This window comes from Macaca nemestrina, chromosome 6, assembly GCF_043159975.1.
Source record: "Macaca nemestrina isolate mMacNem1 chromosome 6, mMacNem.hap1, whole genome shotgun sequence".
Taxonomy (NCBI): Eukaryota; Metazoa; Chordata; class Mammalia; order Primates; family Cercopithecidae; genus Macaca; species Macaca nemestrina.
This window is the reverse complement of record NC_092130.1, coordinates 17,432,287-17,457,363: the sequence shown is the minus strand read 5'-3', so window position 1 is coordinate 17,457,363 and position 25,077 is coordinate 17,432,287. Positions and strand designations below refer to the sequence as shown.

Genomic DNA, 25,077 nt, shown 5'->3' with positions numbered 1-25,077 from the left:
CTTGTAGTCAGAAAGTATAGAGTACAGATATCACAAAAATCATGCAGTTATGTGTGAATTAGTAACATTTGGAGAACACCTCTACTGTGGGTCTGTCTTGATGTCTATTTTGTTCTTGAGTTCTTCTAGGTTGTGTGTGCAAGGGGAAAGGAGGGGAAGGAGTGAAGAGGGCAACAAAGACCAGACTGTAGGAAGTCACAGAGTTGAAACACACTGCAAGAAACTCTGTATACAGTCATGTGCCACATAACATTTCAGTCAACAATGAATCACATATACAACAGTGGTCTCATAAGTATATTTACTGGACCTCTTCTATGTTTAGGTGTGTTTAGATAGACAAATACTTACAATTGTGTTACAATTGCCAGTAACATGCTATATGGGTTTGTAGCCTAGGACCAACAGGCTATACCATACAGCCTAGGTGTGTGGTAGGTCACACTACCCAGGTTTGTGTACATTCACTCTATGATGTTCCCACAAGGAAAACTTAATGATGCATTTCTCAGAATATATATCCCTGTCACTAAGCAAGGCACGCCTGTATTTACTGCTGAAATCAAATTTACTGTTAACTAGTTTTATGACACTGTACAAATCATTTAACATCTCTATGCTAATTATTTCCTCTTTTGAATTGATGACCGTTAGACTAGATAATGTCTAAAATGTCTTCAACCCCTAAAAATCTAGAATAGATGTAGACAAAGTATTTCACAGCTTCTCAACAACAACTACTAAAGTTATTAATAATACTGTAGCCTATAATTCCCCATTAAATCTTTTTCATAATCCTTTTCCCTGATACGATTTTCTTATTTAAAATTCCCTTTTTATACACTTTCATACATTTTGGTTTTTTTATTCTTCCCATGCCTTTCCCGTAAGAAGCAGAAGAAAAATAGATTTCATCTTCTGTCAGGTCTAATATCAGAGCAGCTTCCCAGAAGATCCTTCCCAAAAGGATTGCGAGTGCTTCCAGAGGTGGTGCACGGAGCATGATTGATTAGCAATGTCTGTATGGGCGAGGGAGAACAATTTACACTTTGTATCACAGATATGAGTTTAGAAGTATTGGTTCTGAATTTTAAGATTTCAAAATTACTAAACCCTAGATTAAACATCCACGATTCATGACTTTCTCCCTACTGTTCTTAAGGGATTTCAGACAGTTTTGTTTTTTTTTTTTTTTTTGCCAAAAATACCAAACTTCCTTTTATTTGTTTTTTATTATTTGGAGGTCATAGAGCAGGTACTTTTTTTTCCATCAAATTATAAGAGAGCCTATCAAAACATGCTTTAAGTTGTATTTCAAAATTCTGGAAAATCATAGGCAAAACATACAAACAACGCTGAATTGAAACTAAGCAAAGTTAATTGTGTTTATATCAGTTGCATTCTAAGGTATTTTCTAACAAATGAAGCATTCAGGTTTTTTTTATTCTTCACAACTAACCATAGGAGTAGTGTGAAATGTACAAGGCCTGTCAAAATCTTATGTTAATATATAAGCTTCTTGCTAGGTTTTTTTCTGCCAACATTCTAGAAATATTTGTCAAGAGAAATTCTTATAATTTTATGAGATTTTATTTTTTCTCAAATGGAGTTTTTAAAGGTTCTGATTTTTAAATGTCTACATGTAAAATTTTTAAGAATAATTATAATTTTACTAATTGTAATACATACTACAAACTAAGATAGGGAGAACTGCCTAATAGAAATCTATTTCTTCCTTCGTTAAGAAATAAGATTAATTTGCAAACTATTCTATTAATTTTCAGTATAAAAATGTGTGCCACTAGGGGATTAAGAGTCCTGGAAAAAAAAACTGTTTTTTAAAATGGAGCATTATCTTAAGTGACCTTCATGAAGAAAGAGTTTTCTACATTGATATAAATTGAAATTACCAGCAGTATCAATTTTTGAATTAGTAAAGAATAAATTAACATGTGGCTATCCACTGTATTAGCCTGTGTTCGCACTGCTCATAAAGCCATACCTGAGACTGGCAATTTACAAAAGAAAGAGGTTTAATGGACTCACAGTTCCACGTGACTGGGGAGGCCTCACAATCATGGTGGAAGGTAAAAAGCACATCTCATGTGGCAGCACACAAGAGAAAAGAATGAGAGCCAAGCAAAAGAGTTTTCCCCTTATAAAACCATCAGATCTCGTGAGACTTAGTCACTACCATGAGAACAGTATGGTGGAAATCATCCCCATGATTCAATTATCTCCCACTGGGTCCCTTCCACAACATGAGGGAATTGTGGGAGCTACAATTCAAAATGAAATTATGAGATTTGGGTGGGGACATGGCCAAATTATATCATCTGCCATTCAAGTTTATACTTCTTAATAAATATATTTAAAAGAAAAGCAACAACTTTTAGAAAAAGATAGCCGCACTTTGAAAATTCAGGTACTGAAAAATGTTTTCTCATGTAGCTTGCTCAGATGAAAATTTTAAATCACACTTAAAGTTCTGCTTGATATTAAAACTCTATCTCTTCTTCTTGCTTGTCCCCCAAGACCCAGAAGCCAAGGTTTTTCCAATTATGGTGTTATGCTTGGAAATCTCCAAGGCTCTAAATAAAAGCTGTCTCTGGATTCCATGAGAAGAATTTCAGTGTGGGTCACACAGCTACAACTTTAACTCTGGCAGAACTGTTAGGCTAAGAGTGCTGTTGACCCAGAGGGAAAGGAGTCCATTTATTTTTTATGCCTGCTAAAGAAAATTAGTCCAGCTATTCTGACAAACAACAGCAACAACAAGAAGCATGTTTTGTTTCTCTTTCTGAGCTATTCCCTATTCAAAACCTGGCCTCTTCTACCTTTGAAAATCCTTTCATTAAAATTTTATGGTCTCTAAACTTATAAAAATTTTTCAAACCCAAAAATCTCTGAAAATTGTCACATGATCTGAAATACTGCAATATCTGACACTTCACAATTCTAGGAAGTATCAATTATTACATTTATGCAAGTCTTTTATTATCACGAGGTAATTAATACACACTGATTATGGAAAAGCACCAAAAATGACACTACAGAACTACAGGATTAGTTTTAGCATTAAAGGGGAACCACATACCCTGAAGTGTGTCCTTAATTATTCAGAAGCAAATAATCATCTGCATGGAATATATCAATAATTAATATGCCTACCTTAATGTACTTTAACTGAACTCTTCTTTTGTATAGTGAATCAACATATTCAACACTATAAAGTTTAAAGTTTTAACAAACTTAGAGGTGGTATCAGCAGCGGGAACTCAGGCTTGGCTCTTTGTCTTTATTACATTTTCCTTCTGGTTTCTCTCATCTAGTGCTATATCTATAAATAGCAATTATGTGCTGCTGATGTCTCTAAAGTTTATTTGTCCAGCTCAGTCTGCTCCACTATATTCCATATCTATTCATTCAACTGCTTATTTGATCTTTCCACTTGGATAGATATCTAGTAAATATATTAAACTTAGTACTCCCAAAAGTCAACTCTATGTCACAATTTATAAAATCTACTCCTCTACCAATTTTGACCATCGGGGCCAAAAAAATGCCACCATCTTCTCTGTAACACGGTTGAAAATACTACACGTCATCCCAGACTCCTTGCTTACCCTCATTCTCTCCACGCTATCTCCAGCAAGCCCTGTTTTATCCTACCTGTAAAATACAACTTCAATGTATCCATTTCTGTCCATCTCCACTGCTACCACCCTAGTCCAAACCACTGTCATCTCTTCCCAGGAAACTGCAGTAGTCTCCAAAATGGATAACTGCCTATATTCTTCCCTCTTCCACAATTCATTTTCCAACAAAAAGAACAGCCAGGATAACCTTTTACAACAATACATCAATCCATGCCACTCCCCTGAACAAAACCCTACAGTGACTTTACACTGTATTAAGAATAAAACCCCAAATTGTTTTTCTACAAAGACCATTATCACCTAATCTCTGCCTTATTCTTTAAATCCTCTATGTTTATTATTTTTTGTTGTTACTTTCTCCCTGCATGAATTATTAGCTCCAAGAGAGCAGAGATTTTTCTGTCCAGTAAATCTTTGGCCTAATCCCTAGAGCAGTGTGTGGTGTATAGTAGACTCTGAATAAATGTTTCTAAAAAGAATGACTCAGATTTCCCAAATATGATTACAAATGTATGCCTTCAAAATGGAAGGAGGGGTAGTGTTGGTCATTGTACTAAAATAAGGTCATATATGATACATTTCTACATTTTTATTATTATTAAACAATAAACTGAGAGGTCCCTGCTATTCAGGTGGTACAGCTTTAGTTCATTCTTTTAATGGTGCATAATATTGCATTAAACAGCTTAAAAAATTTTCAGCCATTGTCCCCATTTATAACCTTTTTTGTGTTTTTTTTTCAACAAAATATGAGAGTATCTTTTTCCCACAACCATTCCATTTTTGAGCTTTAAAGCAGGTTTTTTTTTAATTTTAGCATTTATTCAGCTCAATCTTTTTTTATGATAATTATTGGTATGCTTTTACTATAACTTTTTTCTATTTTAAATAATTTTTACCTTTTCTCTTGTTCTTTAGTGTTATGTATTTGTTCTTAATTCAGAAGACCCCCACTGCCTTTAGACTGTAGACATAGTCTACATATTTTTCCAAGGCTTTTATTGTTCTGTCTTTTAAATTTAAAGTTTTAATGCTTATACCATTTAATTTTAAACATAGTAGGAGATGGAGGATCCACTATCATTTTCTTTCAATGCTGTTTCAAGGGTGTTACCACTAACCTATTCCCATACTAAATTAAACTATCACCCGTGAACCCCCAAAATTTGAGAAAGGTCTCACTTAATTTAGAAAGTTTATTTTGCCAAAGTTGAGGATGTGCCCGTGATACAGCCTCAGGAAGTCCTGACGACATGTGCCCAAAGTGGTCAGAGCATAGAGCTTAGTTTTATACATTTTAGGAAGACAAGAGACATCAATCAATATATGTAAGAATTACGTTGGTTTGGTCTGGAAAGGCGGGACAACTTGAAGCAAAGACAGGAAGACTCGAAGCGAAGCGTGGAGGGAGCTTCTAGGTCACAGATAGGTAATACACAAACAGTTACATTCTTTTAAGTTTCTGATTAGCCTTTCCAAAGGAGGCAAATCAGATATGCATTTATCTCAGTGAGCAGAGGGGTGATTTAATAGCATGGGAGGCAGGTTTGCCCTAAGCAGTTTCCAGCTTGAGTTTTCCTTAGTGATTTTGGGGGATATTTTCCTTTCACACACCCATCATACGGTTGGTTGGTTATCATATTTATATCATGTATTTCCTTTCTCAAATATTCTGGGATATATTTGTGTCCACTGATTTCTTTGCTTCCTCACCATAGTACAACCATATTAAATTGGTTGCAGGCAATTTATAGTATATTCTATCATTGTTCTTCAGGTATTTGCAAGCATTTATGGGTACTCATAAATTTTAAGACCATCTTACACAACTAAAACTTTATGTGGTATTCTAAATAGAATTGCATTAAATTTATGTTAATTTGGGGACAATTGACCTTTTTATAAGAAGTCTTTCCAGCTAAGAATATTATTTTCTTTTCCATTTAATAAGATCTTGTTTTACGAGTTTCAAAAAAAATATTCTCATGTAAATTGTGTGTGTCTTTTTCCTGAACTCATTACTAAGTACTTTTCAGTATATATTTACTATAATTATTTCCACAATAAGTTTAGCTATATTTTAAGTATTGCTAGAGTAGAAAAACAGGTATTAATTTATATTTCTTATCTCCATTATATTATCCAATTTACTGATAAATTGAATGTCTTTATAAATGTATATATAGTTTATTTTTCTGTTTCAGGCATTTTATAGAAATGTAATTCATCATTCATTGCTATTGTGAATAGTGCTGCAATAAACATATGTGTGTATGTGTCTTTATAGCAGCATAATTTATAATCCTTTGGGTATATACCCAGTAATGGGATGGCTGGGTCATATGGTACATCTAGTTCTAGAATCGCCATACTGTTTTCCATAATGGTTGAACTAGTTTACAATCCCACCAACAGTGTAAAAGTGTTCCTATTTCTCCACATCCTCTCCAGCACCTGTTGTTTCCAGACTTTTTAATGATCGCCATTCTAACTGGTGTGAGATGGTATCTCATTGAGGTTTTGATTTGCATTTCTCTGATGAGCAGTGATGATGAGCATTTTATCACATGTCTGTTGGCTGCACACATGTCTTCTTTTGAGAATCGTCTGTTCATATTCTTTGCCCACTTTTTGATGGTTTTTTTTTCTTGTAAATTTGTTTAAGTTCTGTGTAGATTCTAAATATTAGCCCTTTGTCAGATGGGTAGATTGCAAAGATTTTCTCCCATTCTATAGGTTGCCTGTTCACTCTGATGATAGTTTATTTTGCTGTGCAGAAGCTCTTTAGTTTAATTAGATCCCATTTGTCTATTTTGGGTTTTGTTGTCATTGCTTTTGGTGTTTTAGTCATGAAGTCTTTGCCCATGCTTATGTCCTGAATGACCTTGCCTAGATTTTATTCTAGGGTTTTTTATGGTGTTGGGTTTTACATTTAAGTCTTTAATTCATCTTGAGGTAATTTTTGTATACAGTGTAAGGAAGGGATCCAGCTTTCTACATAGAGCTAGCCAGTTTTCCCAGCACCATTTATTAAAAAGGGAATCCTTTCCCCATTGCTTGTGTCTGTCAGGTTTGTCAAAGATCAGATGGTTGTAGACGTGTGGTGTTATTTCTGAGACCTCTGTTCTGTTCCACTGGTTTATATATGTGTGTTGGTACCAGTACCATGCTGTTTTGGTTACTGTAGCCTTGTAGTATAGTTTGAAGTCAGGTAGCGTGATGCATTCAGCTTTGTTCTTTTTGCTTAGGATTGTCTTGGCTATGTAGGCTCTTCTTTGGTTCCACATAAACTTTAAAGCAGTTTTTTTTCCAATTCTGTGAAGAAAGTCAGTGGTAGCTTGATGGGGATGGCACTGAATCTATAAATTACCTTGGGCAGTATGGCCATTTTCACAATATTGATTCTTCCTATCCATGAGCATAGAATGTCTTCCATTTGTTTGTGTCCACTTTTATTTCGTTGAGCAGTGGTCTCTAGTTCTCCTTGAAGATGTCTTTCATATCCCTTGTGAATGGGAGTTCACTCATGATTTGGCTCTCTGTCTATTATTGGTGTATAGGAATGCTTGTGATTTTTGCACATTGATTTTGTATCCCGAGACTTTGCTGAAGTTGCTTATGAGCTTAAGGATATTTTGGGTTGAGACGATGGGGTTTTCTAAATATACAATCATGTCATCTGCACACAGAGACAATTTGACTTCCTCCTTTCCTTACTGAAAACCCTTTATTTCTTTCTCTTGCCTGATTGCCCTAGACAGAACTTCCAACACTATGTTGAATAGGAGTGCTGAGAGAGGGCAGCCTTGTCTTGTGCCAGTTTTCAAAGGGAATGCTTCCAGTTTTTGCCCATTCAGTATGATATTTGCTGTGGGTTTGTCATAAATAGCTCTTATTATTTTGAGATATGTTTCATGAATACCTAGTTTATTGAGAGTTTTTAGCATGAAGGACTGTTGAATTTTGTCAAAGGCCTTTTCTGCATCTATTGAGATCATCATGTGGTTTTTGTCATTGGTTCTGTTTATGTGATGGATTACATTTATTGATTTGTGGATGCTGAACCAGACTTGCATCACAGGAATGAAGCCAACTTGATCATGGTGGATAAGCTTTTTGATGTGCTGCTGGATTCGGTTTGCCAGTATTTTATTGAGGATTTTCACACTGATGTTCATCAGGGATATTGGCCTAAAATTCTCTTTTTGTGTTCTGTCTCTCCCAGGCTTTGGTATCAGAATGATACTAGCCTCATAAAATGAGTTAGGAAGGAATCCCTCTTTTCCTACTGATCGAAATAGTTTCAGAAGGAATGGTACCAGCTCCTCTTCGTACCTCTGGTAGAACTTGGTTATAAATCCATCTGGTCCTGGACTTTTTTTGGTTGGTAGGCTCTTAATTATTGCCTCAATTTCAGAACCTGTTATTGGTCTATTCAGAGATTCAACTTCTTCCTGGTTTAGTCTTGGGAGGGTGTATGCATCCAGGAATTTATCCATTTCTTCTAGATTTTCTAGTTTATTTGCATAGAGGTGTTTATAGTATTCTCTGGTGGTAGTTTGTATTTCTGTGGGATCGGTGGTGATATCCCCTTTATCATTTGTTATTGCGTCTATTTGATTCTTCTCTCTTTTCCTCTGTATTAGTCTTGCTAGTGGTTTAACTATTTTGTTGATCTTTTCAAAAAATCAGCTCCTGGATTCATTGATTTTTTTGAAGGGTTTTTTGTGTTTCCATCTCCTTCAGTTCTGCTGTGATCATAGTTATTTCTTGCCTTCTGCTGGCTTTTGAATTTGTTTGCTCTTGCTTCTCTGGTTCTTTTAATTGCAATGTTAAGGTGTCAATTTTAGATCTTTTCTGTTTTCTTTTGTGGACATTTAGTGCTGTAAGTTTCCCTCTACCTACTGCTTTAAATGTGTCCCAGAGATTCTGGTACATTTTGTCTTTGTTCTCATTGGTTTCAAAGAACATCTTTCCTTCTGACTTCATTTCATTATGTACCCAGTAGTTATTCAGGAGCAGTTTGTTCAGTTTCCATGTAGTTGTGCGGTTTTTGAGTGAGTTTCTTAATCCTGACTTCTAATTTGATTGCACCGTGGTCTGAGAGACAGTTTATTGTGATTTCTGTTCTTTTACATTTGCTGAGGAGTGTTTTGCTACCAATTATGTGGTCAATTTTAGAATAAATGTGATGTGGTGCTGAGAACAATGTATATTCTGGTGATTTGGGGTGGAGACTTCTGTAGATGTCTATTAGGTCCACTTCGTGCAGAGCTGAGTTCAAGTCCTGGATATCCTTGTTAACTTTCTGTCTCACTGATCCATCTAATACTGACAGTGGAGTGTTAAAGTCTCCCATTATTATTGTGTGGGAGTCTAAGTCTCTTTGTAGGTCTCTAAAGACTTGCTTTATGAATCTGAGTGCTTCTGTCGTGGGTGCATATATATTTAGAATAGTTAGCTCTTCTTGGTGAATTGATCCCTTTATCATTATGTAATGGCCTTCTTTGTCTCTTTTGATCTTTGTTGGTTTATAGTCTGTTTTATCAGAGACTAGGATTATAACCCCTGCTTTTTTTATTTCCATTTGTTTGGTAGATCTTCCTCCATCCCTTTATTTTGAGTCTGTGTGCATCTCTGCATGTGAGATTGGTCTCCTGAATACAGCACACTGATGGGTCTTGATTCTTTATCCAATTTGCCAATCTGTGTCTTTTAACTGGGGCATTTAGCCCATTTATGTTTAAGGTTAGTATTATGTTTGAATTTGATCCTGTCATTATGATGTTAGCTGGTTATTTTGCCTGTTAATTGATGCTGTTTCCTCATAGCATTGATAGTCTTTACTATTTAGCATGTTTTTGCCATGGCTGGTACCAGTTGTTCCTTTCCATGTTTAGTGCTTCCTTCAGGAGCTCTTGTAAGGCTGGCCTGATGGTGACAAAATCTCTCAGCATTGGCTTGTCTGTAAAGGAATTTATTTCTCATTCACTTATGAAGCTTAGTTTGGCTGGGTATGAGATTCTGGGTTGAAAATTCTTTTCTTTAAGAACGTTGAATATTGGCCCCTACTCTCTTCTGGCTTGTAGGGTTTCTGCCGAGACAGCTGCTGTTATTCAGATGGGTTTCCTTTTGTGGGTAACCCGACTTTTCTCTCTGGCTGCCCTTAACATTTTCTTCTTCATTTCAACCTTGGTGATACTGACAATTATATGTCTTGGGGTTGCTCTTCTTGAGGAGTATCTTTGTGGTGTTCTCGGTATTTCCTGAATGTTGGCCTGCCTTGCTAGGTTAGGGAAGTTCTCCTGGATAATATCCTGAAGAGTGTTTTCTAACTTGGTTCCATTCTCTATGTCACTCTCTGGTACAGCAATCAAACATATATTTGGTCTTTTCAAATAATCCCATATTTCTTGGAGACTTTGTTCGTTTCTTTTCACTCTTTTTTTTCTCTAATCTTGTCTTTTTGCTTTATTTAATTAATTTGATTTTCAATCACTGATATCCTTTCTTCCACTTGATCGAATTGGCTATTGAAGCTTATGCGTGTGTCACAAAGTTCTCATACTGTGATTTTCAGCTCCATCAGGTCATTTAAGGTCTTATCTACACTGTTAATTCTAGTTAGCCATTTATCTAAACTTTTTTCAGGGTTTTTAGCTTCCTTGTGCTAAACAATGGGCTAGAACACGCTCCTTTAGCTTGGAGAAGTTTGATATTACTGACCTTCTGAAGCCTACTTCTGTCAACTTGTCAAACTCATTCTCTGTCCAGTTTTGTTCCCTTGCTGGTGAGGAGCTGCAATCCTTTGGAGGACAAGGGGTGCTCTGGTTTTTGGAATTTTCAGCTTTTCTGCTCTGGTTTCTCCCCATGTTTGTGGTTTTTTCTACTTTTGGTCTTTGATGTTGGTGATGCACAGATGGGATTTTGGTGTGGATGTCCCTTTGTTGATGTTGATGCTATTGCTTTCTGTTAGTTAGTTTTCCTTTAACAGTCAGGCCCCTCAGCTGCAGGTTGCTGGAGTTTGCTGGAGGTCCACTCCAGACCCTGTTTACCTAGGTATCACCAGCAGAGGCTGCAGAACAGCAAATATTGCTGCCCAATCCTTCCTCTGGAAGCTTTGTCCCAGAGGGGCACCCACCTGTTTGAGGTGTCTGTCAGCCCCTATTGGGAGGGGCCAATTAGCTGGGCGTGGTGGTGTGTGCCTGTAATTCCAGCTACTCGGGAGGCTGAGGCAGGAGAATTGCCTGAACCCGGGAGGCAGAGGTTGCAGTGAGCCGAGATCACGCCACTGCACTCCAGCCTGGTGACATGCACCACCATGCCCAGCTAATTTTTGTAATTTTAGTAGAGACAGGGTTTCACCATGTTGGTCAGGCTCATCTTGAACTTCTGACCTCGTGATTCGCCTGCCTCCCAAAGTGCTGGGATTACAGGCATGAGCCTCCGCACCTGGCTTTTTTTTTTTTTTTTCTCTTGCTTTAAAGTTCTTTCCAATGCCTACTATAAATTATATATTTTATGGCATAGTCACTATTTATTAAAATACATAAGAAAATTTCAACCATTTAATTTATACCTCCTAGGCAATAATTTTTTTGTTTCATAATATTCAAAAGCTTAGCTAATAACTATTAGAAGCAAAACAGTATCTCAGTCTGTAATACAAAACCTATATTTCTGTATTGGCGTTAACAGCAGAAAGTCTGCCTCACAGTAAATTGACAACAAGCTACAGAAGAAGAAACACTATGTGTTCTATTCTATAAAATCACTGTAGGATCACAACTGAACATGGCTTGTGCATCATATCAACTCATCTTTGCCTCACCTCTTAGTTCAGTCACTGTTGGCAGCCACTGGCCCTTACAATTTGTGTTAGTTTGTTTTTCACACTGCTATAAAGATACTACCAGAGACTGGGTAATTTATAAACAGAAAAGGTTTGATTGATTCACAGTTCTGCATGGTCAGGGAGGGCTCAGGAAACTTACAATCATGGTGGAGGATGAAGGGGAAGCAGGTACCTTTTTCACAAGATGGCAGGAGAGAGACAGCACACAGGAGAAACTGCCACATTTAAAACATCAGATCTTGTGAGAACTCCCTCATTAACATGAGAACAGCATGGAGGAAACTGCCCCAATGATCTAATCACCTGCTGCCAGGTTCCTCCCCCAAACCATGGAGATTATGGGGATTACAATTAGAAATGAGATTTGAGTGGGGACACAGAACCAAACCATATCATTCCATCCATGGCCCCTCCCAAATCTCCTGTCTTCATATTTTGGAACACAATTCTGCCTTCCCGACAAGGCCCCAAAGTCTTAGCTCATTCCAGCACTAACCCAAAAGTCTAGGTTGAAAGTCTCATCTGAGACAAGGCAAATCCCTTCCACATATGAGCCTGTAAAACAAAAAGCAAGTTAGTTATTATACTTCCAAGATACAATGGGGTACAGGCATTAGGTAAATGCTTCCATTCCAAATGGCAGAGATTGGCCAAAACAAAGGGGCTACAAGCCCCATGCAAGTCCAAACCCCAACAGGGCATTCATTGAATCTCACAGTTCCAGAATAATCTCTCTTGGCTCCATGTCTCACATTCAAGGCATGCTAATACAAGGGGTGGGCTCCCAAAGCCTTGAGCAGCTCCACCTCTGTGGCTCTGCTGGGTTCAGCACCCAGGCTGATTTCATGAGCTGGCATTCAGTGACTGTGGCTTTTCCAGGCACATGGTGCTACCTGTAGATGGATCTACCAGTCTGGAGTCTGGAGGACGCCAGCCTTCTTCTGTTAGCTCCACCAGGCAGTGCCCCATTGGGAACTCTGTTTGTGGCTCCAATTTCACATTCCCCTTTGCATTGCCCTAGCAGAGGTTCTCCATGAGAACTCTGCCCCTGCAGCAGACTTCCGCCTGGACATCCAAGCATTTTCATACATCTTCTGAAATCTAGGTGGAGGCTCCTAAAAGCTCAACTCTTGTCTTCTGCACATCCACAGGCCCAAAACCACATAAAAGCCACAATGATCTCGAGCTTGCACCCTCTGAAGCAACACCGTGAGCTGTACATTGGCTCCTTTTAGCCATGGCTGAAGTTGGAATGGCTGGGACACAGGGTGCCATGTACCAAGACTGCACAGAACAACAGGGCCCTGGGACTGCCCCCAAAACCATTTTTCCACCCTAGGCCTCCAGGACTATGAAGGGAGGGGCTGCCATGAAGATCTCTGAAATGTCCTGGAGACATTTTCCCCATTGCCTTGGCTATTAACATTTGACTTTTCATTACGTACGCAAACGTCTGCAGCCACCTTGAATTTGTCCCCAGAAAATGATTTTTTTTTTTCTTTTCTACTACATGGTCAGCCTGCAAATTTTTCAAACTTTTGTGCTCTGCTTCCCTTTTAAACATAAGTTCCAATTTCACACCATCTCTGTTAACACATATGACTAAATGCTTTCAGAATCAGCCAGGTCACCTCTTGAATGCTTTATTGCTTAGAAATTTCTTCTGCTAGATACACTAAATTATCTCTCTCAAGTTCAAAGTTCCTCAGAACTCTAGGGCAGGGAAAAAATGCCACCAATCTCTTTGCTAAAATATATCACAAGTGACCTTTGCTCCAGTTCCCAATAAGTTTACTGTCCCCATCTGAGACTTCCTCAGTCTGAACTTCATTGCCCATATCACTATCAGCATTTTGGTCAAAGCCATTTAACAACTCTCTAGGAAATTTAAACTTTCCCAATCTTCCTGTCTTCTGAAACAGCCATCCAAACTGTTCTAACTTCTAACTTTTATCCAGTTTCAATGTCAATTCCACATATTTAGGTCATCTTTATAGCAGTGCCCCACTCCCAGTACCAATTCTCTGTATTAGTTCATTTTCACACTGCTATAAAAATACTAGCTGAGACTGGGTAATTTATAAACAAAAGAAGTTTAATTGACTCACAGTTCCACATGGCTCAGAAGGCAGAATGTGAAGAGGCAGATACCTTATTCACAAGGTTGCAGGGGAGGGAGAGAGCACAGGAAAAACTTCCACTTTAAAACTATCAGATCCCATGAGAACTCCTTATCATGAGAACAACTTGCGGGAAGCTGCCCCCATGGTCCAATCACCTTTCACCAGGTCTCTCCCTCAACATTTTAGAATTACAATTCAAGACAAGATTTGTTTAGGGACACAGGGCCAAACCATATCACCTCCAGATTGAACTGGGCCCTCTTACTTCCTGTGCAAGCTTCCCTGATGACACTGGTTACAGTGCCTGCAGAAAGTGGTTCTTCCCTAGCAGAAACACAATAAAAAGTGCAGGGGACTTAACACCTCTTGACTGCTGTGCAGAAACCAAGGCTGAATCAGTTCATTTCATAATAATTTCAAAATATTTACACTCACAATTCCTAATCACACTAAGTTGATAGATGGCTACTGGTATTGCCATCCAGATATCACTAGAAAGTGATCAGTCAACAAGCCCTTTGACCATTTCTACAGCCAGTGGATTTTTTTTTTCTTTTCCTGAATTCATTGGCTAATAAGATTCTCTGAAAGCAATCCATAACCCAGTGACTCAATTTAGCCTCTAATGCCTTAATTTTACCTTTATATTACTTTTTATTGTAATTGAAATATTTCCTGTCATATTAACTTTGGAGGCCAAAAAAACTTCATCTTTGAGAAATTATTACATACAGACTCTTTGTTACATGAGAAACATGTAAGAGACTAATCTTTCTGTAAAGTCCTGTTATGGTCTGGCTCTGCGTCCCTACCCAAATCTCATCATAAATTGTAATCCCAACATGTTAAGTGAGAGATCTGGTGGGAGGTGATTGGATCATGGAGGCAGTTTCCCCCATGCTGTTTCCGTGATGGCGAGTCCTCACAAGATCTGGTAGTTTAAAAGTATGTGGCAGTTCCCCCTTCCCTCTCCTGCCACCATGGAAGATGTGCCTTCCTTCCCCTTCACCTTCTGCCATGATTATAATTTTCCTGAGGCCTCCCCAGCCATGTGGAACTGTGAGTCAGTTAAACCTCTTTTTTTTTTTTTTATAAACTACCCAGTCTCAGGTAGCTGTTTATAGCAGTGTAAAAATTGACAAATACAGAAAATTGGTACTGAGAATGGGGCACTGCTATGAAGACACCTGAAAATGTGGAAGTGACTTTGGAACTAGGTAATGGGCATAAGTTGGAACAGTTTGGAGGGCTCAGAAGACAGGGAGATAGGGGACAGTTTGGAACCGCCTAAAGACTTGTTAAATCGTTTTGACCAAAATGCTAATAGTGATATAGACAATGAAGTCCAGGATGAGGAGGTTTTAGATGAAAATGAAGAATTTATTGGGAACCGGGGTAGTCACTCTTACTATGCTTTAGCAAAAAGACTGGTGGCATTTTGCCCCTGATTTTGAGATCTGCGTAACTTTGAACTTGAGAAAGATGATTTAGGGTATGTAGTAGAAAATATTTCTAGGCAGCAAGGCATTCCAGATATCACTTGGGTGCTCTTAACAGCATACAGTCATATGGGTTCACAAAGAGATAATCTGAAATTGAACCTTACGTTTAAAAGTGAAGCAGAGCAGAAAAGTTTGGAATTTTTGCAGTTTGACCGTGCAGTAGAAAAGGAAAAACAAACAACAACAACAAAAATTATCTGGGGACAAATTCAAGCTGGCCGCAGAAATTTGCATAAGTAATGGAAAGTCAAATGTTAAATGTTAATAGCCAAGACAATAGGGAAAATGTCTCCAGGGTATTTCAGAGATCTTCATGCCAGACTTTCCCATAACAAGATAAGAGGCATAGGAGGAAAAAATGGTTTTGTGGGAGCAGACCCAGGGCCCCACTGCTCTGTGCAGCCTCAGGACATGGCACCCTGTGTCCTAGCCACTCCAATTTCAGCTGTGACTAAAAGGGGTCAACGTACAGCTCAGGTTGTTGCTTCAGAGGGTGTAAGTTCCAAACCTTGCTGGTTTCCATGTGGTGTTAGGCTGCCTGTGGGTGCACAGACGACAAGAGCTGAGCTTTGGGAGCCTCTACCTAGGTTTCAGAGGATGTATGAAAATGCTTGGATGTCCAGGCCGAAGTCTGCTGCAGGGGCAGAGTTCTCATGGAGAACCTCTGCTAGGGCACAGCAGAGGGGTATATGGAGTGGGAGCCACAGAGTTCCCACTGGGGCACTGCCTAGTGGAGCTGTGAGAAGAAGGCCAGTGTCCTCCAGATCTCAGAATGGTAGATTCATCAACAGCTTGTACCATGCACCTCGAAAAGCTGCAGGCACTCAATGCCAACCCATGAAAGCAGCCACGGGGACTGGACCCTGCAAAGCCACAGAGGTGGAACTGCCCAAGGCTTTTGGAGCCTGACCCTTGCATCAGCACGCTCTGGATGTGAGACACGGAGTCAAAGGAGATTATTTTGAAGCTATAAGATTCAGTGACTGCCCTGCTTGATTTCGAACTTGCATGGGGTCTGTAGCCCCTTTGTTTTGGCAAATATCTGCCATTTGGAATGGAAGAATTTACCCAATGCCTATACCTCCATCATATTTGGAAGTAGCTAACTTGCTTTTTATTTTGCAGGATCATAGGTGGAAGGGACTTTCTTTGTCTCATATGAGACTATGGACTTGGACTTTTGGGTTAATACTGGAATTAGTTAAAATTTTGGGAGACTGTTGGGAAGGCATGATTGTGTTTTGAAATGTGAGAAAGACATGAGATTTGGGAGGGACCCTGGGCAGAATAATATTATTTGGCTCTGTGTCCCCACCCAAATCTCAACTTAAATTGCAATCCTCACATCTCAAGGGAGGGAACTGGTGGGAAGTGATTGGATCATGGGTATGGTTTCCCTCATGCTATTCTTGTGATGGTTTAAGTGTGTGGCAGTCCCCTTACTCCTGCTTCCATGTAAGATGTGCCTTGCTTCCCCTTCTTCTGCCATGATTGTAAGTTGCCTGAGGCCTCCCCAGTCATGCAGAAATATGAGTCAATTAAACCTCTCTTGTTTATAAATTATCCAGTCGCAGGTAGTTCTTTACAGAACTGTGAAAATGGACTAATACAGATCCTGACAAGTGAAAACAAAAATAGCACCACTATTGTAGTATAATTTGACCCATTAATGGAGACAACACTTTCTCTTTAGTTACCAGAGTATTTTTCTTTCTCTAATATTGTTGCATAAAAACTCACACATTCATCATTTTTTTTTTCTGGCTGTAAAACTATTATAAACATGCATCTTGAATTTTTGCTAGATACTTTCAGGCATTTATAAATTTACTTGCTCATGCTCTTAAGTGTTAGCATAGATTTTATATAACTATTCTCAGTAAACTTCCATCTCCACTAGGAATATCATTCTATCTGATACTTGTGAGAAAATAGTATTGTTTGAAACATGGCCAATTTATGTGATCTTTATGACATTATGATTTTTTTTCAAAGCTCAATAGGGCCTCCTTTCTTATACTTTTATAGGTTCAAACTGTAGAGGTATAATTCACATAAATGAAAGGGTAATATAGAATATGTAGTAACCTGCCATCCCAGGAGATCTTACTCTAGACCAGGCTGTGCTGATCAACAGCCAAGGAATATTGTGAAATGACATTTGTCTCTTCTTGCTCTGCTTAGAAAAAAAAAGAACAAAAACAATCATTTATTGGAAATAGAAAAAAGTATTTGAACCCTATCTGAGAAATATTGATTTATTGTTTATATCCACTATTTAGTTGAAGAATATTAATTGCAACTTATTATCTTTTTTTCATACAGGGTCTCACTCTGTCACACAGGCTGGAGTGCAGTGGCACAATCACAGATCATGGTTCACTGCAGTCTCAATCTCCTAAGAGGCTCAGATGATCCTCCCACCTCAGTCTTCCAAATAGCTGAGACTACAGGTCTGCACCACCATGCCACGATTTTTGTATATTTTATAGAGACAAGGCTTTGCTATGTTGCCCAGGCTGGTCTCAAAATCCTGAACCCAAGTGATCCACCCACCTTGACCTCCCAAAGTGTTAAGATTATAGGTGTGACCCACCGTGCCCAGCCTAGCATTATCTTATTTATTATCTACTGTATGCCAGTTTGCTAAGGTCTGTTTTTCATTATTTCATACTGTTGAAATAAATAGTTATCTTTTTGAAATGCTTAGGACCAGAAGTGCTTTGAATTTCACATTGTTTTGGATTTTAGAATATCTTATATACATAATTAGATATCTCAGGAATGGCACCCAGGTCTAAATACGAAATTTGTTTATGTTTTGTATACATCTTATTCATATAGACTGAAATAAATTTTTTACAAGATTTTAAATAACTTTTGTTCATGAAACAAAGTTTTGACTGTGTTTTGACTGTAACTTGTCACATGAAATCAGATATGGAATTTTTTTTAATTATGGTGTCATGTCGGTGCTCAAAAAGTTTCAAATTTGGGAGCATTTCAGATTTCAGATGGTCAGATAAGGGGTTTTCAATCTATATGTTGCAATCCCCATTTTGAAGATGAAGAAATTAAGGTTTAATGAAGGTGTGTATCTTACCTCAGGAGGAATCTGCATTTGAAGTCACATCTTTCTGACTCAAATTCCCGCTAAGTTATCCTTGAACCATGGTGTGAATAGGTTAAATTTATTAATTCAATTTAAAATATGCATTAACCACCTACTCTACTATGTAACAGGCTTTTTAATGAATTAAGGAGCTAGTATAGAAAAAAAGTAAAAAAGACATTTCCTTTCCTTCAAAGATTAGCTTATAAATGAATCTATAATTACTTAAAATAACTAAAATATCACATAAATAAACATAATGTGGTAAGTTTTATGAAGAGAAGATAAAGAGTATATTAGGGGTTTTAAAAAGGAGACATCAGGAAAATATTCCCAGAAAAATATTATTTGAGCAGGCCTAGAGGATGAAATTAAGTTAACTAGCAGAACCAAGGATAGGTGGAAGAAGAGAAAGGATTTCACACATTTGGAAAAACATGGACAGTTTTGTGTTTGGAGTGGACATGGAAAGTAGACATGGCTGAAGAAACGTCACTGTAAATGAAATGAAGCAAGCGAGGAAAAGCCCTTGGCATGTGAGGTCCTGTAGACACCATAAGTAAAAAAAGACTGATCTTTGTCCTGAGAACAGAGGAAAGTGATGGAGGATTTTTAAGCAAGAGTATGTTTTTGGTGGAAAGTCTTGGGGTTTTGGTCAAAGTTGGTAAGACATTTTGTTGGTCAGACTGTATTTTCATTTTACTAGGATTTTACTTATCAAGAATCTTAATTCCAAGCAATTGCAAGGAGAAATATTTTTCTATTTTACTAGGTGCGCTGAATAGAATAACTCTTAAGTATCAAAGCACTTATATGCACATAGATATCTAAACTTACATGTATCCATACATGATATTTTATGCATCAATAATCTTTCACCTTTTTTTTTTTTAAGACAGAGTTTCACTCTTGTTGCCTAGGCTGGAGTGCAGTAGAACGATATTGGCTCAGTGCAACCTCTGCCTCCTGGGTTCAAGTGATTTTGTGCTTCAGCCTCCCAAGTAGCTGGGATTACAGGCATGCACCACCACACCCAGCTATTTTTTTGTATTTGTAGTAAAGACAGGGATTCACCATGTTGGTCAGGCTGGTCTCAAACTCCTGACCTCAGGTGATCCACCTGCCTCAGCCTCCCAAAGCCTCTCACCTTCTAATTCACTTTCTATTATGACAGCATTGTATTCTCTTAAGGTTTTCAAAATTTTACAATATTACCTAGTTCACAGTCTTAGTATGATAAACAAATGAAAGAAAGCATGTATTAAGGCCTAAAATTAAAGCCCAACATTAAGTGGTGCTTTGACACGTGGGAGAAACCAGGGAACCTCATCTGGCCTAATTGCAGTTGTCCTTCTCCACCTTGCTTCTGCTCATAAGGTTCCCTAGCCACACAGCCTTCCTTATCCAGGAGACCAGGAACAGTTCCTGCTCATCCCTGAGTAACAGATTACAGTTTCTTGCCAGCCCCTGGAATTTTTAAAACAAGCCAATCCCATCCTCACCCAGGAACTAGAGGTAACTCCAGCTTCCTGGTACTGCAAAGCCTGCTTCCCACAGCCCCTGGTTGTTTCCTGTCTTCCTGTGTGCAGCTCTTGTGTAGCCCTGCATGGCACAATGTCTACCTTCCTCTGGCTGCGAATATATGTAACTAATAAACCACTGCTGCCAAGTTCATCTGTTCCATGTTGGATGCCATAGGTTCAGTCATCCGCATAATCCTCAGGCAGAATTCCACTATCACAAATGATGTGTGCTATGGCTTGAATGTGTCCTCCAAAAGTTTGTGTGTTGGAAAGCTAATCTCCAAATTCTTATGTAGATTAGGGTTAGGACCTTTGATAGATAATTAGGATTAAACAAGGTTACCTGGGCCAGTGGGGGCAGGGCACCCATGATGGGACTGGTAGCTTTATAAGAAGAGAAAGAACGAACAGAGCTGACATGCATACCCTTAACCTTCTCACCATTTGGTGCCCTCCCCCAAGTTGTAATGCAGCAAGAAGGCCCTCGCCAGATGCCTGCATCATGAGCTCGGGCTTCTCAGCCTCCAAAACTGTGAGTTAAATAAATGTCTTTTTTAAACAAATTATGCAGTTGTGGTATTTTGTTGTAGCAACACAGAATGAACTAAGACAACATGAATATAAGATGATTAAAATAGTTTGTGGGGGAAAAAGCAGCCTGTGCCTGTAAAAGTATTTGAAAGATATTAAGTTCTTTACAAATATAAATCCAACCTCTAAATTAATCTAGGTCTCCCTTTTTCTGCTGTTAGAATACTCTGTGCTGTTTCATAGATGAGAAAACTGGGGCTAAAGAAATAAAATTGTTTTTCTGAGTTTATACAATTACTGAATGCTAAAACCGAAATTTCAAACTTTTAGCTGTCTAAATCCAAAGCTCATACTATTCCTATTATGGCATATTGCAGTCATTTCTCTCACTTAAAATGTGACTAATAAGCAATTATAAAAATTACTTTTTATAAAAGAACATAAATAACAAAGAAATTGTTTTCTTAAAATAATTTTCATGACTCCCACTACACCCACCCTTGATCACTGGCAAACATCTCATAAAAAAGATCTGAGAGATCACTCAAAAACCCATCATCATTTTCCTTTGGCACACAGGAATGGAAGAAAGCATTTAGTGTGTAAGGCTCAACACACACACACACACACACACACACATCAAAACACATTACCAGCACCAACGCTTATATCACACATCTTTGCAAGTAGTGGCAGCATCTCTGAAAAGAAGAGAAGATTTAGCTCTGGTCGATCAATACAATCAAAGAGAATATGCAGTCATAATATTTTAACTGCAAAACAACAGAATATGTTACTACTGTTACAATATTTAAATTTCTACATGACATCATTTATTTGGCACCTTCTAACTTGGCCCAATATCACAGAAAGATATTTGAAGGAGCACAGTATAGTCTAGTTCCTCAAAAAAGAATTAATAAACACACATGATCAGTATTTATACTCGCCTGGGCTCTGAAATGTGCACAATAAACACAGATGGAGTAACTAGAGCATAGTGCTGTACAAACATCTTAGAGGAATAAAAAAGTGGTAAGTGGTATAGTTCAACAAGTTACAAAGATGATGATTTCACAAAATTAATTTTTTTTTTTGATATGGAGTTTAGCTCTGTCACCCAGGCTGGAGTGCAATGGCATGATCTTGGCTCAATGTAACATCCACCTTCCAGATTCAAGCAATTCTCCTGCCTCAGTTTCCCAAGTAGCTAGGAATACCAGAATGCGCTACCACGCCGGACTAATTTTTATATTTTTAGAGACAGGGTTTCACCATGTTGGCCAGGCTGGTCTTGAACTCCTGACCTCAAGTGATCCACCCATCTCTACCTCCCAGAGTGCTTGGATTACAGGTGTGAGCCACCGTACCTGGCCCACAAAATTAACTTTTAATAATGGCTTAAAAATATAGAAATTAATATACGTGCACTTTAGCTATTAGGATTTAAAAGCAAATCTGATGGTACTTTATGTCACCTTCAAAATGCAATAAATCTTTTACATGTTTAACATTACCAAATACTCATGTTATTAAGCATTTGCATCTATCTTTGTATTCTATTTATTCTTATATCAGATAAATTGTTTCAATATGAAGTTACTTACTTATGATGAGTCAGAAGTAACATCAAAAATTTCAAAACCCAAATCAACAAACCAGAGAAGGCTTTTATTTTCAAAAGTCAACTGCACCTTTTGTCTCTGAGGGGACACACACACACACACACACACACAAAGACACACACACACACAGTTTAATATATAACCTAGGTGTGCTCTATACATTTTATCATCCCAAATTCAATTCACTCTGCTCATGAAAATTTCAGGGAGAAAAAAGACAGCTGTGGGAAAGGAAGTAGGTACTTCATTTTATTTAAGTCAACAAGTATTCATTGAGTATCTATTCTCTGCCAGAAATCTGTTACATTTTGAAGATAAATTGTAAATAAAAAGCACACAGTTCCTCTCATAGAGTTGATGGTCTGGCAAGAAATACAGATTCTCTTACTACACTCTGTGGTTTTATCCTGTTTGTTTTGCTTGTAGGACTTACTTTTACTTGTAACTATGTATTTGTCTTTTTACTTTTTTACAGTTTGACTCCTCTATTAGCAAGTCTATCCCTTAGAGAAAAGGCTACTTTGTTCATCACTGTATCTTCTGTCCCTAGTAGATACTCCGCATGTTAGACCAGTACTGTCAGGGTTCCCATACCACCCTCAGTTTCAGTGATTCACTAGAAGTACTCACAGAAGTCAGTAAAGCTGTTATATTCATGGTTATGACTTATTGCAGCAAAATGATACAGATTAATATCAGCAAAGAAAAAAAGGCACATGTAGGAGAGTTCAAGAGAGTTCTGGCACAAGTTTCCAGTTGTCCTCTCCCTGGGGTGTCATATAGAAAAGCACTTAATTCTCCCAGCAATGATGTGTGACAACATACATTAAGTATTGCCAACCAGAGAAGCACGCCTGGATCCTCTTATCAAGGGTTTTGGTTTGGAGTCAATCACATAGGTATGGGACACCCATGTATCTGACCTTGGTTACTCGATTTTTAGCCCCTTTCAAAGTCAAACTCACCTAGCATTGCCCAAGGCCCACCGTAAGTCACAGTGTGAGCATAAAGTACCCGCCATAGCCCAAGGCCCCAGGTACACAAAGATACTTTATCAGGCAGTGTATTTCAAGGGACATTTTGATGTGATCCCTCCGAAGCCAGTCAAGGGCTAGTCCTTTCTTTGGAATATGCAGTGTTGGAATCTCACAAGCCTGATGAATCAAGATTTTATTGCACACGGACATTTGCTGAATACTGACTGAATGTAATGTGAGAAGTTTTATGAAAAGCAATGGACAGATTGCTTTAACAGTAGATAGCAAAAGGTTTAGCTTAATTTATAAAACCAGAGAAAGTCTTTCTGAGGGTACAGGTTTGGACTGTGAGCTGAAAGACAAATGGAAATTACCAAATTAAAAGATGGCGTATGTGAAGAGGGAGTAAAAACGGAGCTGCCACTGGTAGAAATAGTGTACCAAACAAAGTGAATAAGCATCATTGAGAAACCTGGAGACAGACTTATCATTTTAAAAATACTCTTGAACCACCCATTCTCTGTAAAAAGACACATTGATGTTTATAGAGAAGAGAAAACGCTGCATAAATTTCTTTCAGTTGCATCATTTACATTTTATACCAAGAGATAACAATCCCTTCCTCTGGCTACATAGTTTAGATCCACTCTTTCCTTAGTCTTCCTTGGCAGCTCATTCATACAAAAAAAATATTTATCGAGATTTACTATGTGCTGAATACTCAAGCAAAGTATTGCCAATATAGCAGTAAACCTCACTTCTTGTATTTAATGAGGCACGTTTATCTAAAAGAAATCATCACAGTTTTACAAATTGTGAGATTGTAAAAGAAAGAAGAAGCTGTAAATGGGAATAATCTGTGCAATCAAACGTATATCATTTAGATTGGGGTGGCAAGGACATCTTCCTGAAGCAACAACCTTTGCACTAAGATCTAAAAGACATGGAGGAATTAGCCAGATAGATCACAAATGGAATGTGGATTAGGGATTTGGCAGCAGTCCTGGATAAGAGCTCCAGCCCATGGGAAGACCCAGAGTGTGCCACGGAGACAAAACGAAAGCCAATATTTCTCAGATGTTGTATATAGGAGGAAAACTGGTTCGAGACACTGGTGCACTGGAAAGATGGAAGTCCTTCTGGGCTATAATAAGAACATGGCTTTAATTCCAAATGTAGGGTTAGAGTAGAGGTCTAGAATTATTCACTGTTTGGAAAAAGTTAGCTAAAGATTATTGCCAGCTGTGAGTCCCACTCCTGGCCTGGACATGCTGTTGCCCATTCTCCAAAACAACATAACATGCACACACACAATACACAATACAGGTTTTGTGCCCTTTAGAGAAAGAGCAGGTTAAGCAACATTTACAGCCCATGCTAGCTTTGGGACAGAGAGAGGTTTTGAGTTTGCACAATGATCATTCTTTAAGCCATATTCCCTGGACCAATAGGATCAGTTCACCAACAATGCTAAATGTATACCTTCATTTAAGATGAAGAGTTCTCATGCTGCATTTTCTAACTCCTAGCCCAGCCTCCCTTGTTGTGCTGAGCTATCCAAATTAGGCCCTGAAAAAAAATATTTAATGGGGCCTTAATACCTATCTATGTCTTTGAGAAATATAAAAAATGTAAAAGAAGCATTTCCTGTAATAAGTGGCTTGGAACATAATAGGGAAGATAAGATATAGACAGAAGTTATCTCAAGTTCAGCCCGGAGTACAGCAAAAGTCACAGGATGGGATAGGCATCCTTCAGAGAACGTAAGAACAGAATGAGATTAGACATTGCTTCTTGAAAAAAATAATAGAGTCAACTCAAATTTAATAGCTTCCACAAGAGTATGAAGTAGGTAAATGAGGAAAATTAACAGAAGCTCTTAGAAGATATAGATGGCAACATAGATGGATTGGTTGACTTTAGCCTCTACTAGTGAAGGCTAAACTGCTTCTCTTCACATTTGCTAAGAATAGTTTAAAAGTTCCCCCTTTCTATCATGGGATACTATCTACAAAATACTTTTTGTCATTAGAGTAGTTTGAGCAATAGCTTTAAAGCAAAGCCAGCCAAGGAAACTAAAACTGTATTAAAAAACCTAAATCATATGCTGCCAAAAACAATGGAAATGTTTTATGTTAGCAAAGCGTTTCAACTATGATTTCAAGAAGTC

At 38.1% G+C, this 25,077-nt stretch overlaps 1 long non-coding RNA gene across 5 annotated transcripts in view; it reads right to left on the bottom strand.

Moving 5' to 3' along the window:
- LOC105480808 (uncharacterized) overlaps positions 1-25,077 on the bottom strand; it is a 694,030-nt gene that overhangs the window by 370,626 nt on the left and 298,327 nt on the right. The gene's annotated exons all lie outside the window — the stretch shown is intronic.